Genomic DNA, 17,622 nt, shown 5'->3' on the forward strand with positions numbered 1-17,622 from the left:
CCACTCTTTGATAATGACAATCATTTTAGGTTTCAAATAGAAAGGGTTCATCAATCCAAAGCCAAATCACTTGGTTTAATTTTGGACAACAACCTCACACTCAAGGAAAACATTGCAAAAACATCACCAAGACTGCATAGTGCCAGTTCTCCCTTATAAAGAAAGTGAAATTGTTCTTCCCAGGGTGGGATCCCAGAACTGTATTCAAGCTCGTGTACTCTTACACAATAGAGGAAATGTCCTGTTCCATGGCCTCCACGACTCCACACTGCCCCCTTCACATTTAAAAGGTATCATACATGCTGTAGCACATCTCATCCAAGGACCGAAGAAACGTAATCACATAATGTCTGATGTGTTGGACATGGCCCTTTTTGCAGGGTTATCTCCAAACCTTTTGCCTCCCTCAGCCTATTTTCTGACCTTCGTTTTGTTGGCTGTAGGACTCTGGGCACTTTACCACTCATAATCAGTGCACAAGCTCTCTACTCTAAAACGTGGTATGATTTGTTTCTCCTTCAGTGGTATATTTGATTTACTATTGAGTGCCCAGGACCTGTAAATTAAATACTGCTAGGGGCCTGCAGTACTGATTGTGTCACCCACATGAGTAACTCTTCAAAAATGTCTCAGCCACTGCAGAGCCTGTGTGTGCAGTTTAAACTGCCATGTCGACTTGGCAAGTTCACCTACTTGCCAGGCCCACGCCTTCCCTTTTATTACATATAAGTCACCCCTAAGGTAGACCCCAGGTAGCCCATGGACAGGGTGCAGTGTACCTAAAAGATAGGACATGTGCTTTTAAGTTTTACTTGTCCTGTTAGTGAAAAACTGCTACATTTGGTTTTCACTACAGCGAGGCCTATCTCTCCTATAGGTTAGCATTGAAATGGACTTGTAACTTCCAATTTGGAGCAGATAGAAAGTGGAGTTTGGTGTCTCTGGACTCACACTGTAAAAACACTGTTGCAGTGAAGCTGGTTTTTAAATTTCCAGTCTGAAAATTGCACTTGTAGGAAGTTGGCATTTTCTTACTTTAGCCATTCTGTGCTTCTGCCTGTCCCTAGAATAAACGTCTGGGTTGGATAACAGTTTGGCTTTGTGAATTCACTCTAGGCAGTCAGACACAAAGGGAACTGAGGTATGCCATGCATATCCTGATGACCCATCACCAGGCTGATGGGTCTTCATGAGCTAGAGTGGTGGGAGGAGTTGACACCTGAATAGGGCTGTACCTGTCCCTACACAAAGAGCTGCATACCCCCCTGTAGTGTGTCTGAAGCCAGGGCCAGGAATGGCAGGGTCTTGTGCACTACAAAGACCTTTCTTTGAAGTCTTCCTACTTCAAAGGCAAAAATGGGTGTAAGCACTGGACTTCTGACACCATATACTCAGAAAACTTCAGGATTAAGGGCATTCTGCCAGGAAGAAGAGCTGCTGTGCAGCCAGGAGGGACTGCCACTTTGCTGTTTGCTTTCCTGTGTTGGCCTCCTGCTTCTGGCCTGAGAGTGAGAGGACTGGACTTTGCTCTCTGCATTCTGCTTTTTAAAGGCTCTCCAAGGACTTGACTGGAGCTTGCCTCCTGTTGCTAAAGTCTCAGGGACATAAAATACTTCACCTGCAGTATGTAACCATTCTTCTGCTGTGAGTCCTGAGCTGCCAAGTGGTGCAAAACCTAGTCCTGGACTCTGAGAGGTGAATTTAGGGATGCAAACCAAAAACATCAATGCCGCAATGCTGGGTGTCAGTTGGAACCGGCGCCTTCTGCAAAATCAATGCATCGCCGCTGCATGCACAGAAGCTGCGGACAACACTCACCGGGTGTGCGATGCCACAATCTCGACTTTAACATAACCCCTACCTTGCCATGGGGCCTCCGAAGAACTACAGCAGTGTGAGATTTGACACCGCTCACCTGATGTTTGTGGTGCCCCATCCTGACTCTGCCGCATCCCAAACCCTGCATGACTCCTGATCGACGCAGCATCTTGGGCCCAGTGGTTCGAATTTAACGCTGAGGAATTTATGCTCCACACTCTCAATATCAACGTCGCCTCAATGCCACATCACCTTCTGGAACCGATCTCTCGCATCAGCAACCGACCCGATTCATCGCCTCCTCTGTGTAACGCATCGCCCTGGAGCGGAAAAAGATTCAATCACCCTGCCCCACCTTAAGGAATCGACGCCTCACCTGCAACCGTGACACCTCACCTTCACTGCACAATGCCACATTTTGGTTTCCGATGTTGTTTCCTTGGTCTAGCACTGTGTTTTTGGTTTTCCACGATGTCAGGGTACTGAAGTGCGACCAGATAGCCCCAGTTAGAGCTATAGACTTCTAAGCATTTTTTTATTTAATTTTTAAAAAAATCATATCTTGATATGTGTATGTTGGATTTGTGGCGTTTTGGTCTTGTGTTGCTCAGATAAATATTGCCTATTTTTCTAAACTGGTGTGCAGTACTTTTGTGGTGTTTTCACAGTGTTACAGTGTGTTTGTGCACAAATACTTTACACATTGTCTATTTAGTTTAGCCTTACTGCTCTGTGCCAAGCCACCAGAGGGTGAGCACAGGTAAACTTTGGTGTGCAATACACTTTCCCTGACCTTCAGTTACAAAGCCATAACAACCAGCACCCCTGCTTAGCTGGCTGAGAAGCTCACGATCCCTGGTAGTTTACAGTGCACCTGCAGTCAAGATTCTATCAGATTGGGGAAAAAGAAGTAAAACACGAAAAAAGGAAGGTAGCGGTAATTTTCCATTTCTGCACCCAGGATTTGGAACATAATCATTGTATCCTTCAGGGCTGCCCCAAGTCTGCTCCAGTTTAAGAAAAGGTTGGAAATACGCCTTTTTCAAAAACACATTTCATTAAGATGCAGTAACAGTGCACTCCTTTCCAAGAATCTCACTATGTCTACAAACACTCATTTTCTGTAATCTTGCCTTTGACACTGTACAATGTTTCTCTGCCTTTTGGCTAGGTTTGCCCTATCCAAATACCAGGGTGCAATTTTTCAAAGAATTCACCCAATACAGCACAGCAACCAAAGTTGCTGATCTGAAATGTGTGAAAGGGGGAGAGCTGAACAGTGCCATATCTACTAAGATATGGTGCTGTTTTTCTCTCCCCCTGAGCTGGCGTTTATTAGGCTGCCGTACCACAATGTACACACCCTTGTATCATAGTGCAAGGGCTTGTTTGTGATGTCAAGCATAGGCTGTGTACTGGGAGGGGACTCTTCCAGTACAGAATACTATACTCTTACATAGTTTCAAATGTTTATAACTTTGTATTTGTGCTGTGCAGTATGGCAAAAATGCAAAGTTATACACATTTTTAGAAATAAAAACTTTTCTGTAACATTTCATGATTCTATGGCACAAATCCCTGCCTAATAATGATAGTAAACCATGCCCATGTGCCATCCATGGTATTTCTCCTTGATGAAAAGCAGGGTAAAGTAGTGCTTTACGGCTACATTCCAGTGCAAAACATGTTTTGATCTAGAAAGTAAATCACAAATTGCATTTGAATTTGTTTGGGTCTCTTTTGTGATGCAAACCAAGGATAAAGTGGTGATAAATGTGTCCCCATATACCTACATAGGTACATGCATCAGCGTTTACTAACATAGAAAACAAGCACAGCATGGGCATCAATAGTGCTAGCCTACTTAAGAAAAAACTGTTAGAGAACAGATACAACATGTGCAGTAGTACAAGATTCCCTTTTTGGGTGAGAAAAAAACAAAACATCTGCTTCTGTTACCCATATTCTACTTTAATCTGAGTGTCACTCAAGATTGCCAAGGATCTTTTCAATCACAAAATGGCAAACTCGTTGCCGTTGACAGTGCTTGTTTATATTGGTATGATTCGGTTTACGGAATTATATTTAAATACTAGTCATTGTTCTTTTAAATTGCGAGCACAAATCATGTTATATATTACGCCACTCAGGCTGTTATTAGAGATAGAGACTGGAAATAAAGCGGTGAAAGAACTTTAATCGTGCATGTTTCATTCACTGGGGTTCTTTATAATTCACTGTTCAAGATCACATGACGAACACTGCTTCTGAAACTTATTTTTGGAAGCTTGCTTGGTGCATCCTGGAAGCTGAGTTTTTTGTTTGCTTCAGCTGAACTACCTGGAATTACACACAACAGTTCATAGAAGCAACCCCACCGCCGGATGCATAGTGTGCGACGTAAATGGAGCGTTATGGAAAGCCTGCACTTGTTCAGGTGAGTACTGGGTGTATGTTCTGTATTTTATGTTCTCTACCTTATGGTGTTTACCGGAAGCAATTGCAGTCTGGAGCAGGTAGTTACAATGCTAGCTCTACAGTGACTCATGAATGGTTCTGAAGGCAGTGCTTAGAATAAAGAAAAAGCCGCAAAACGTAATTAGGTATTAAATTCGATGATGCTTTGAAAAGGAATTACAACTTCAGTTACTTCGAGGACATCTGCTGGTAGAATGTGATATTGTTACAATGTTAGTTTTTGTCACCTTTTAAATGCTGCAAAAGCCGGAAACGCAGGAGCAGCTGTAAAGAATGCATACAGAGAGCCACACGTGCTTCTCGCCCCACCACTCCCTGCAGGGAGGAACACAACAGATGAAACATCATTCTGTCTTTGAGGAACACAATTTTGTAATTCCCTCATGGGAAAGAGAGGTTATATCCAAGATGACATGTGGATCTGGCTCTTCACAAACAGATAATGTGTCATCACTCAGGAAGAGTAAGCACGACAGATCATTTGGACCCGTAACCAGCAAATTAGCCAGAAACTGTGAGCCAACAACTGCACTCCAGGCATAAGCGCAGCTACACAATGACAGCATGGCACGAGCAATCAGACACTCTGCACACCGCACCAAAGCACTTCCCAAACATCCCATGCTAACAATCCACAACCCTCTGATTAGACACCAGAAAGTTCAAGAGTTCTGTTCCTCACTCCTTTTCACAACACTGCACATTCAGGCGCAGCAACACATAACAGGATAAGAGCTGTACTCTTCTTGGGCATGGAATCACTTACCACATTGGACAAAATACAATCTAACATGCTTTCAGCCAAGCAGTCCTTTTTCGCTCTATCACAATGGTGTAGTGTGCTACCTGTTCTACAATGCACTACAGTACACTCCAGTACCTCTTCGGAAGTACTAAGTGATAAACACTTTCCCTAAGGCTGCAACTTACAGAACGTCTGCACCTATGTTATGGAAAACTTTGGCTCTTAAACTGCACACAGGGGATTTTTCTACCATTTTTGAAAATTAGTATAGCTGTAGGTTTGTCACTTAAATGGCAGTTGTCAAGTAGGACGGCTTGTATATAGTGGGGATCTATTGTTAATTTTGGGATTTTAAGTTTGTTGTCTAGTTTTATGTATATGACCAAGCCACCCTTTGGACGACCTTTCATATCTTGTTTTGTACTTGCTTGGAAGACTGTCGGAAGGATATCGGATCTACACCATGTTTTGAGGAAAGGTGAAAAGTCAAAAGTTTCTCAAAAGGTTTCCATGTTGCTATCCTGTCGGTATCATACAAGGCCACCTAATTTCCACAAGCATATGTGTGTCAAGCATACCTCTATTGAGGTGGCCTCTATTCAGCCGTTCTTCGGGCAATTTCGAGAAACAGGAAGCCAGCACCATCTTCCACTTGAATTTCCACCTGTTGAAACTCTCACCTGCCAGTGATAGTAGCCTTGTGAGTGAGCTAACCTAATCTCAAGTTTGTGAGTGGGCACTTCACAGTGATTGCTTGTTCTTTGGGCATTCTTTAAGCTTGATCTATTTTGAGAAGCAGCTTTGCAGCTGTAATTGCCTACCCAAATTGTTTGTGTGTTGTTATTTGAAACTTTAGATTTGAGTGGAAATATTAGCGTTGGGTACACATCAATGACGGTGTAATGTGTGTGAGTTTGTAATGACGGAACCCTTGTGACACCTGATGAACTCTGTAGAACTGTGACATAAGCATTAAAGCGTAGTGAAGTGAATGCTGGTTTAACATGTTGAGTTACACGCAGAAGAATAAAAACGTGTTATACTAAGCTATATGTGTGGCATAGTCATTGTTGAGTACCCAGGGTGGGGAGGATGCTACAACTGGCAATGAAATAGGAGATAAGTTACCTGAAGATCAACAGTGCTCTCCCAGAGACTTTTACCGTGATCCAGAAAACTGCTTGTGCATGTCAAATATGTTTCAGTTAAAGTGCAGAATCGATGTTTGGCGTATGTGGAGTCAAAGCGCAGCCCCAGTCCGTGAAAAACATTTGAAAATAACGAAAGCGTCACTAAGACATTAACACAGTGTTGGTTGAAAACCTGCAAGGAAGGCCACCAAGAGAGGTACAGCGTAACTAGGCAACATAAAGCGATACATCATATGACGTGGTAATGCTGCAAGAAGAAGCACTGCGTGGCAGAGATCAGCCAGGTGTCAGGCAGTACAAAGAGATGCTTACAAGCAGTGAAATTCAATAGAAGAAACAGTCATCTGCTTTCCAGAACTGAGCCAAGAGAGAGACTTTGTGCCACAGCCTGGGGGAAGTGTCTCCAGAAGAAGCACCTGGGGGTGTGCTTGCACAGCTGTCCATACCCGAAGTGGCACACCATCAAAGCTGCCGGGTGGCAGCTCAGAACAACTCCAAAGATCTCCTGAAAGCAAAGGGCTCCTATGGAGACTAAGATGGAGGTCAAGGTTCCACAGACTGTCCAAGATGACTCAGATGCCAGCACAGTAAGTACTAGGGCCTTGGAGACGGTATGGATGAAACAGGTCCTAGCTATAAGCTGATGGTATCAGACAGAACTCCACCCTTAGTGTCAGCCAATCTCGTAAATGATTACAATGCAGCCGCCTTTTTGAAACTACCAGTGCCATTTGATACCACCAGAAAGCTGAATACAGTTGACAGGTGGACTGCCGGATAGAGAAATTTGATGATTTCATTGACGCGATAGATGAAGCATATAACAAAAAAGTGTCAAGTACCTTAAGACTCTTGCTGGAGAAGGTGTAAAAGAAGTCATAAGGAAAATGCCAAGTGGAAGGAAATAACATGTAGACAAATCAAAGCTGCTACAAAAAACAGGATTAGGGAGTGAAGAGGTAGTGCCCTATGCAGACACTGGAGGTAGATACGTCCTCCTCTAAGAATCTATAACAAAACACAAGGATCCACCTGTAAGGAGGGTTCTATCGATTGAGTTTCTCACTATGTCAGGAGAGGTGTGTTTCCTACCTTGGTTAGACGCACACAGTGTTTACTTAAATACCCCTCACACACCAAAAGGGCACTTGGTGTCATGCTTCATCATAGGGGTCTTCCCGCCCCACTGCGCGACTACGCGGGAGCACTGATCTTTCAGTACTATGTGTGGTGTAGGGGTAGTGAGAGGAAGGGTCAAGGGTGAATGCAAAAGGTGAATTAAAAAGGACCTAGCCACATGGACTTAAAAACTTTAATAGGTCACTGAGGCTTTTCCTGTTAAAAACGGTGAGTCGGAGATGTCCTGCGTGTAATGTGCGGATACTCCTAATCAAGTCAACATGTTTCGAAACATCGGGGTTTCTTCATCAGGACTGAAAATGATCCCTTCAGTACTCACTATGTTGCTATCAATAAAATGAAGTTAGTGATATATACAAAAAAGTGAAAGATGCAAATTATCATGCACTTTATACAATACCCACTGGTATTTCTAAATGTTAATCTGAAAAGTGAAAACACAATTCATTATACAATTGCGCCTCCTAATGCGCAAACACGTGTTGCCTGTAAGAACAATGCGCCACAAGGTGACTGTAGTGTCATTAGCCATAGTCGAATTTTTTAAACATTACTGCTGTGACCTGTGGAAAAAAAAGACGAACTGGACACACATACATAGAACAGAAAGCCCACACTCTATACTAGCGTCTAAAGGAATGGAGAGGAGAGTTGTTAAGTATGTAGAATAAACAATGAGTAGATATATACTAGGATATGTAGGAGACAATGCTCCATGAGCCTCTAAAACGGGTGGGAAGGTTGTTGCCACTACATTCTGTTCAATGGAAAACAAAAGGAGACAAAAGTCACTGTCTATTACTGGTGGCTAAAGAGCGGCAAGGGGGTCTTGAAGAAAGGGTATATCACTGGTTATCTCAGAAGCGGCTATGCCGTACTTACAGAGAAGTCAACACTGCCTCGTTCAAGGTAACGCCATCCCGCGGCTCCGTGGTGTAATGAGTCCGCGGGGTGGGCTCTATTTATGTTGCCGGTAATTGGCAGTCAACTAGGAGAAAGATTGCACCTTTGTCAATGCTGGTTGTCAACCGGAAGTGTTTGCCTGATCACTTCCGGTGGCAGGGAGGTGCCGAGCGCTAGAGCAGTAACCTGCCAATAAGGGTGTCCCGCAGGAAGTGGGTAATCTCTGTTGGTGGTTTAACCATTAGAAGGAATCCGAAACGGAAATAACCGTCTAACTAAAAATGAGGCCAAAATAAAAAGTTAAAGGTTAAAATTAATAAATCAAAAATGAGTATTGGTCATATTGCACGGTAGTGTTAGTCATAATCTATAGTACCATGGCAGTCTATTTGCCCCCCTCCGATGGCAGGGAGTGCTGAGCCTTGGAGCGGTAACCTGCCAATAACGGTGTCCCACAGGAAGTGGGTAATCTCTGTTGACGATTTGACCATTAGGAGGAGACCGAAACGAATATGCCCTTGTAACTAAAACAAAGTAAAAGTTAAGGGTTAAACATAAAAAAAAATACATCAAAATGAATATTGGTGATATTGCACAATGGTGTTTAGATGTAATAAGTAGTACCATGTCAGTCTATTTGCCCTCACACCGCGGGGCGGTGTGCTGAGATGGTCATGCAGCCGGTCCCCAAAATAAGGTGGAAATTGTCTGGGTTTTTCTGAAAACCTTAGTCTTGGGAAGTACTATATATAGAGTCAAGTCAAGGAAAGCTTTATTCGGCTGCTATATAAAACAGTAATAAAAGCACAAAAATTAAAAACACAGCATATTATTTACATATAATAAATAGTACAAATGATCTTACAATTAAAAAGAGGAGAAACATAATACATACATTACTATTCCAGTAAGATACTTTTCCTTATATAAAGTGCAGCTTTTAAGAACTGAGCTACCCTCCATGCTATATGCTCATTCTCTAATAGTTGGAGTAAAAGCATTGCTTGACAACACTGCCTGAGCCCAAGTTTTCTTAAAAAAGGAATAATACAAGAATGGTCGCCCTTTAAGATTTATGGAAACCTTGTATATAAATATACACCCTGTCACTTACGATTAGGTTCCATTTTTCACTTTGGGACACAGTGCACAAATATCTGTTCTATTGTAAATTTTAACAATTTATATAATAAGTCTGTTGTGTTTATAAAACAAGTCATAATTGTACAAATGTGTTGGTGGTTCCTTGTCCGCTGACATTATTCTACCCTCTTTTTATTGCGATTGTGCAAATTATATTGCTTTAATAATTTTTTATGAGTCCACAGGAACCGTTGTTTCCCCTTATATAACCATTACCCTGGTTCCGTTAGTGAGTAGGGTTACCCTGTCCTTTCTCTTTTGACAAAAGATAAGTAGGGCTCCATTCTTATGGTAGTACGTAACAGTTGATGACATCTCATGGCTATTTTTGCTACAGATTCTCCATGCAATCTTTTAGCTTCTAGAAACTGGATGCCCTCTTTCTTTAATGAATTTCTTGGGATCTCCATCATTGAAGATGGGGTTAAAAAATATTCAGGGTGGCCCAGTTCATTCATAAAGTCACGTACAAATTCAACCCAAGGGATTGTAAGGGCCCTTTCCTGTCTTAGGGTATCTTTAAAATCTCTCTGTTCAGCTCTGTCTGGTCCTTACACCAGACTCTATGCCACAGAAGAATAGGCTCTAGTTTCACCAGGTCTGCTATATGGTGGAGAGCTAACTCCTCGTGGCAAATAAAGGTGGATGTACTAGGAGGAGCAGAGAGGATGTACCTTGTGAACGCATTTTCGATCGTTTGTAGGAGATTATTGTCCACAAAGCCCCACACCCCGGCTCCATAAGTTGCCATCGTGACGCACTTTGCTTTGTACATATGCAGCAATTCTGTAGGCGATTTCCTACCTAACTTGTTAGCAAAGTTTGATAGTGCAGCAGTAGATCTAGCAAAGACTGCTTTTTTGGCAGATATGGCGGGGGCCCAGGAATCATGGTGATTAAAAAGTACACCTAGGTAAGATTTTTTTTGTGTGGATGCTAACTTTTTCCCTTCTATGAACACTTCACGGGTCTTCTGCGTCCCTTGCTTACACCTCATAACATACGTCTTGGTTATATTGGTTTCAAGACCAAGATAGCTCATAAATGTGCTAAAAATATCCAGGGCTCTTTGGAGGCCGTTTTGGGTGCGGGCCATCAATACGGCATCATCCGCATAAAGAAGTGTGGGAATAAATCGGCCGCCAGCTTGGGGAAAGTCTTTGCCCCGGAGAAGCAGTGCATCTTCAAGTCCGTTTATATAGGGGTTGAAAAGGAAGGGGGCCAGCACACAAGTGCAAGTGCAAGTGCAAATGACTTTATTAGATTGTAAACCTTACAATCATAAAAGCGCAATTCATAAACATACAGTTAAAATCAAACCATCCATTTCATTTGTGAGACAAAAATTTACATAAACAATATAAAACAAGAGTAACAGGCAGAATAAACATGTTAAGAATATAAATAATTATAACAAGGTAAAAAAGTTAAAAATACCTAACGGCAGTAGCAGCATAATTATCCCTCCATACTTTTCCTGAAAGTAATTCCTAATTTCAGAAAACTGCATACAAATAAGGTGCAGTCACATTTCAGGAGTTGAAGGTAATAAAGTGCTGGTTTGATCTGTGCGAATTTCAGTTCTTTCAGGCATGGTTTTAGATCTAGCCTCCGAGGTACTATGTAATAAGGACAAATAAATAAAAAGTGTGCCAGATTTTGCGGAGACTTCCCGTCGCAGCCGCAAGCTGGCAACACTTGACCTCGATGGGCCCCACTCGGTACCGCCAGTAAGAGATGAAACAGGTCAAAACGGAACCTTGTTAATAGGTAACGTTCGTAGCCAGTCATAGGCCATGATAGATATGGTTCCATTTGAAGACAGGTTTTAAGTAGAACATGTTTCCTAACACTGTCTTTCTGGAGCTCAACCTCCTCCCGAGCAAAATACCTGGTTGTCATGAATGTATTTTTCACAAAAGTGACATCTGATTTAGTAATGAAATTTGGGGTTAAAAACAGGTCAGGCCATCCTATTTCAATAAGACGATCGTTAATATACTTCAGCCACGGGACCTTGAACCTACCATCCCATGTTAAAGCTTCTTTTAGTATATCATGGGTAAGAGGTATGTCGTTATTTAGCCAACAGTTCATCCAACACAATAGGGGATTTGCTGCTATTCTATCGCTAAGGTAGGGCACACCTAGCTCCTCGTGTACCGAGAAGTTTCCGGTTCCCCTTGGCAGCCTCAGTATCTTCTTCAGAAAGTTATTTTCTACAACCTCCAGGTCCCGCGTCTGGCTGTAGCCCCAGAGATCGCTTCCGTAGCAAGCAACGACAACGCTCTTGGCCTGGTATAATTTAAGCAAGGCAGCCACCGGGCTATTGCCCATTTTTCTCGCGGAGCCAAGTATGGCTGCGTTAACGCGGGTTACCTCGCCCTTCTTCTTAAGAACAGCGGGGCCCCAAGATAATTGATGATCAAGAAGGACCCCGAGGTATGAAAAGGTTTTGGTGGTTGGAATTTTTTCCCCATTTATGTTAAAAAGATTAGATTTTCGTGACCCTAGGCCCGTCTTCATAACACAGGACTTAGAGTTGTTAATACTTAGGCCTCAAGACTCCATGAAATCAAAGAAGGAGTTTAAAAGTGTCTGAAGGCCGATTGCTGTCCTTGAAATAAGGACAGCGTCGTCCGCGTAGAGCAGAACTGGAACGCCTTTTCGGCCTACATAGGGGTAATCCGCTCCGGTTCTTAGCAAGTATTCCTCCAACTCGTTGATATACAAGTTGAAGAGGAATGGAGCCAGGATACACCCCTGTCGAACACCCCGGTTAATTCTGATATCCCCCGTCACTTTCAGGTCTTGGGTATATCGAACGTTAGCTCTTGTATCGGAGTGCAGGTCAGCCAGTAGGTTAATTAAATTCTGCTCAACGCCCATCTTTAACATGGTGTCCCATAGTTTGCCTCTGTCCACACAATCAAATGCGGACGATAAGTCCATAAAAGCCATGTGGATGGTTCCCTGCCGGGCCAGGGTGTATTTACCTTTAATCAGATATAGGTTCAGACACTGAGTTACTGTCGAGTGACTAGGTCTGAAGCCGTATTGTATTGAGGATATAACATTATTCTCATTTGCCCATGCAGTTAACCTGTTCAGGATTACACCCCCTACCACTTTGGCTACAGAATTGATTAAAGATATTGGCCTGTAGCATAACGGGCTACTACGATCGCCCTTTTTAAACACGGGCACTATAGTCGATAGCCCCCACGACTTTGGACATCCAAAGGCCGCAGCTGCATTTACTACAGCAGTAAGGACAGGGGCCCATAATGAGATACAAGATTTAAAAAGGTCCGGAGGCAAGCCATCCGGGCCTGGAGCTTTGTTACTATTTAGCCCTTGAATGCCCTTTTCTACTTCATTAACTGAAAAGCACAAAAGATTCTCCATAGGAGTTAAAAAGTCATTTTCTGCCTGTTGCTCATTGCTTTTAAAGATTGCACTAAAGTGAGTGACCCAATCCTCCTCTGGGATATTTGTACCAAGTGCAGTGTCACTGGGATTGTCAAACAGGGGTTTATTAATAATTTCCCAGAATTTGCTGCTATTGCCCAGGACTGATGGGTCAAGCAGAGACTCCCAGGTACAAGCCTTAATTTCTTTTTTCCGTTTAGCAAGTGATTTCTTGTAAATCAGTCGCAGGTTTTTAATTTGACCTGAATCTCTGGGTTTGGTTTTTAGAGCCTTTCTCAGGTCTCTGCTTGCCTTAGAGCATGTGTGGTCAAACCATTTAGGATTGTTTCTAACTTGTCCCTTCACTGGAACTATTAACATAGATCCTACTGATAACACCACAACCTCAAAAATGGCTAAGGTTTGCTCTGGGGACGTAGATGGTAACACACAAGCCGCAAGTTCCTCACAACATGACTTATTGATTTCAGTGTACAGGTTTTCATGATTTACCAAATACCATTTCAATCGACATTTACCATTTATACATTTTAAAGTTCCCTGGCCTTCACAGTTCATTCGCTGTTCAAATACTCCCCCACCCAATCTGATGGTTAAGGGATTATGGTCACTGTAAATGTTCGTTTGAATGGTGAATCTGGAGGCCTGATTGGCAAGGTCAGCAGATAATAATATATGATCTATAAAGGACCCCTGACCTGGGCCTTTAAATGTTGGGGTATCAAAGACCTTGGACTCAGGCACCATGGACATAGCTACAGATAGGTTATTTTCATTCAACAGATCGTTGAGACAAGTTCCACGCCTGGAGTGGTCAAAATGAAAACGATTCACACTATTACACCCCAGAGATCCCATGGGGGTAACTCCTGGGTTATCACATGGGTGTACATTAAAATCACCTGCGATCAGTAAGTTACGTGACAGTGTACCTGCTCCCTCTCTCAGCATCTCTTTCAGAAGCAGTATATTACATTCCCCTTGGCTGTTTATAGCATTGTAAAAATTAATTAAAGTCAGAGCATGTTTGCCTCTCTTCAATTCGAGCACTTGGATATTCCGATTTGCATGATACCGATTACTTATTTGGCAGGAAAGTGCCAGATTAATAAAAATAGCCAAGCCCCCCTTTGCTCTTCCACTAATTGAGGGGGCTGCTGGCCTAAGAAAGCTTTGGTAGCCCTCAATGAAGGCATTATTATCTTCCATCCATGTCTCTTGGAGGCATATAACTGCGTATTTCTTAACAAATGCCAACCAGGCAGAGTCACATATTTTATCAGCCAAACCTGCTATATTCCAGGAGACTAAACTCGCATTACAAGCATCACCAGACTCTATTCCAGTGACGACTTCTGTGGTTATAGGTTCTAATAACCGATTAAGTTGTTCTACGTGTGTGTCTCCCATAGTTTCTATTGTAGAAGAGTTTGGTTCTACATGGGTTGGAGGAAAATTAAAAGCCTCGGGCAGATCATGCAGTGTTCTAATGTGCTCATGTAATACGGAGCTGTCCGTAAGAGAGTCTACATCTAGCTCTACCTGATCGTTGTTATCTAATTCAACGGTTGAAAAGGGAACAATTGCTGCTTGTGTAGCCCTAATTTCCCCCTGTACAGGATTACTTTGCGTGTGACCAGAATGCGTTGGTATGGCTGGGGCAACATGTAGTCAGTCGACCCCCTCCAAGCCATTCTGCTCATAAAAAACATCAAACCTGTTTGAAGTAGGTACATTGTAATAGGTGTTAGGGTATATTAGTTGAGAGTGGTCGCGGTGATGATACAACCCATGTAATGCCTCCCATCTCTCATGATAAGTTACTGGATGGTTGACCTGTCTGATCTCCCAGGGTATGTCTCTCCTATACTGTCTTTGATCTCCTACAGTGTAATGTCCATGGTTCCTTGGAGTTACTCCATTGTGATATAAATTACAATTGTCATAGATTTTCTCCTGCTCTAAAATGGAGTATGGATACACTTTATTTAATCTGTGATCACTTGAGGGATAGAAATAACTTAGATCCATAGTATGGATCAAACTGCTAATCGGGCCATCCTTCCAGCTAGTAATGTGCCTTGCTGCACGATTATCCTTAAAGTTGACAACAATACAGTCACCCTCAGTGGATTTAAATCTGTGACCCACCCAGTCGACCCTCCTAACATTTGTTATTTTACCACTAATGTGGGGAGGGATCGGTGTATGGGCGGTTAACCAGTGACTCACTTTGTTTTTCAAATCCCCATAGCTCTCTACCTTGCCTACTTCTAATTGCGGTACACCTATCATTACTATGGTGTATAAGTGGGATTCAGGAGGAAGATTAATGTGAATGGTTTTTTTTAGTTGTGTCAGCTTAGGTCTTTGTGCTGGTCGTGTATTTATGGCTGTATTTTCTGTTGATATAGGCCTTCCAGGCTCAGCCTGATCATCAAGTGAGGCAGGGGGTAAACCTTCCGCAGCCCATTCACTTTCATCACTACCAGTTGTGGAACCATCTGAGATAGTGGGCAGAGTCGACGCTACTGCCGTTTCGTTATTTACACATATAGGCGGATTTGGAACGTTATGATCTATAACACCCAGGGAAGGGGTAGATGCCGAATTAGAACTATCATTTTCAGTATTTTTCTTAGTTTGTGTCTTTTTAGTGTTAGTTTGCTTATGGTTGCCGTTGGCCGGTAAAAGGCTGTCCTTCTGTGTGGGTGCAGTAAGAATTTTTAACAAGCTCGTAGTGTCCTTTTTTTGGGACTTCTCAAACTTCACTAAGGTTTGCTCTATACTAATGATTCTTTCGCTTATAGGCTGCAAAAGAGATCTGACTAGATGTTCCAGTTCTGTCAGGTATAGTTTATCTGACGTACTCGCCCTTTCGGTCTGGCTTGTCTGGTCTGTATAGGTTTTAGTATACTCTGGCTGTGTTTCATTGGGCAATAATACGCCCTGATTAGAAGATGTTGTAATCAGATTGGGTGTTCTAGTAATTGGTTTAGCCAGTCTAAAATTTAACCAAACATCCTTTGCTGAGGGCTTATGATTACCTAGAGGTCTATATGTTTTCCTCACAATAGATTTGGTTTTTTTCCCATAACGCCGTTTCGTCTTTTTTGGGGAAAGCGGTTTGTCTACTGCTATTATATTTACAAGAGGTGAGCTTTCAGCAAGTACTTCCCCTGGGGAGTTTAGTGACATAATTCCTGGTTGAGACAGGCACAAATTGTCCCCAGAATTAGAAATAAACAAAGGGCTTCCTTTTATGCTATTTGATGGTATAGGTGAGGCTAATGATGCATTTTTCCTACTACTTTGGCCACTAGGTAACCCTGTAAAGGATTGCAGCAAAAGTGATTCCTCCAAATTAATAGAGGACTCCGCAGTGTTGTTATTGGCAGTAGTATGCAATGAAAGATTAGGAAAGCACATATTTGGGGTCATTGAAAGACGCCTCTCCGTGTTTTGTATAGCATCTGCAACTACACCTATAGTCTTTTGTAACATCAAGTCAATGGCTGTAAGAGACGGTAATGGTGTAGATGGAACAGTCTTATTTCTAGTCGACGATCTTGTAGCCACAGGGGTCTTTCTTACTTTAGTCATCATGTAGGAGAAGTCCGGGGGGACAAATAGGATACTGAGCACTTATGAAGGGCTAAGCTTAGCAGCTATAACAGACCACACATGCAATAATATGACCAGAGAAAACACTGACTCTGTCACCTTGTGCTGTGTCCCAGGATGATGGCGATGAAAGGGGGGTGGCCCGTCCCATCACCTTCTGTCCCCTGAGGGCCACAGAGGGCCCGCCCTTTGCCCGGGCTTCGCCCGCGCGCGTCCCGTGACGCGGAAGTAGCCGCGGACTTTTGTGCGCCTCCGGGCGCGTCACTGGCGTCAGGGCCCGCAAGGGAGTCTGGGGGCTGTAGTCTTCCCCCGCTTCTCGGCCGCAGTATGTATTGGCGGCAGCGAGGGAGACACGGCGCAGGATGAAGCCCAGGAACGATGGCACCAACACTGGGCAATTATGCAGGAAACCAGGCCCCCAGCAGGTAGGTGAGCTTCTATCTTTTCAAATCTTCTCCAGCACACAACCTTGTCTGACCCCTCTCCTGATTGGGAAGGCTTCAGTGCATTCTCCCTTCTGGCCAAAACGGACGCTTGGTGACGCGTCACTATACAATCAACGTAGGAGCGTGATAATTTGTAGATCAACCCCCACCCCTTCAAGGACCTCCCACAGCCTATTGTGCTTGACTGAATCAAAGGCCGCAGTGAGGTCAACAAAGGCCAAATAGAGGCTGCATTTTTTCGCTCTTGAGTACTTGCCTATCAATATTGTGAGATTTAAGGACTGCTCAATGGTACCAAGACCGTCTCGGAACCCATAGTGCAGGTCGGATAAAATCTTATTTTCCTCAGCCCAGTCTGCTAAATGTTCCAGTATGACCCTCCCTAGGACCTTAGTCATAGAATCTAGGAGAGAAATCGGTCTATAGCATCCTGGATCTTCACAATTGCCTTTTTTAAAAATTGGAATTATTATTGATTGTGCCCATGTTGGAGGGAGGGTTGACCTTATGCTTGCATTAAAAACCTGTGTCAATATGGGCCCCCACAGGGGGACATTGTGTTTATACAGGTCAACGGGTGCCCCGTCGGTCCCAGGTGCTTTACCGCCCGCACTTTGTGCCAGGGCCCTAGTAACCTCCTCCAGGGTGTTTCTAGATCAATATGTTCACAATTATTTGTGTTACAATCCTCTGGATGACTCCCTGAATTCCCTCGTTCATTATATAGTGTGGAGAAGTGGGT

This window comes from Triturus cristatus, chromosome 7, assembly GCF_964204655.1.
Source record: "Triturus cristatus chromosome 7, aTriCri1.1, whole genome shotgun sequence".
NCBI lineage: Eukaryota > Metazoa > Chordata > Amphibia > Caudata > Salamandridae > Triturus > Triturus cristatus.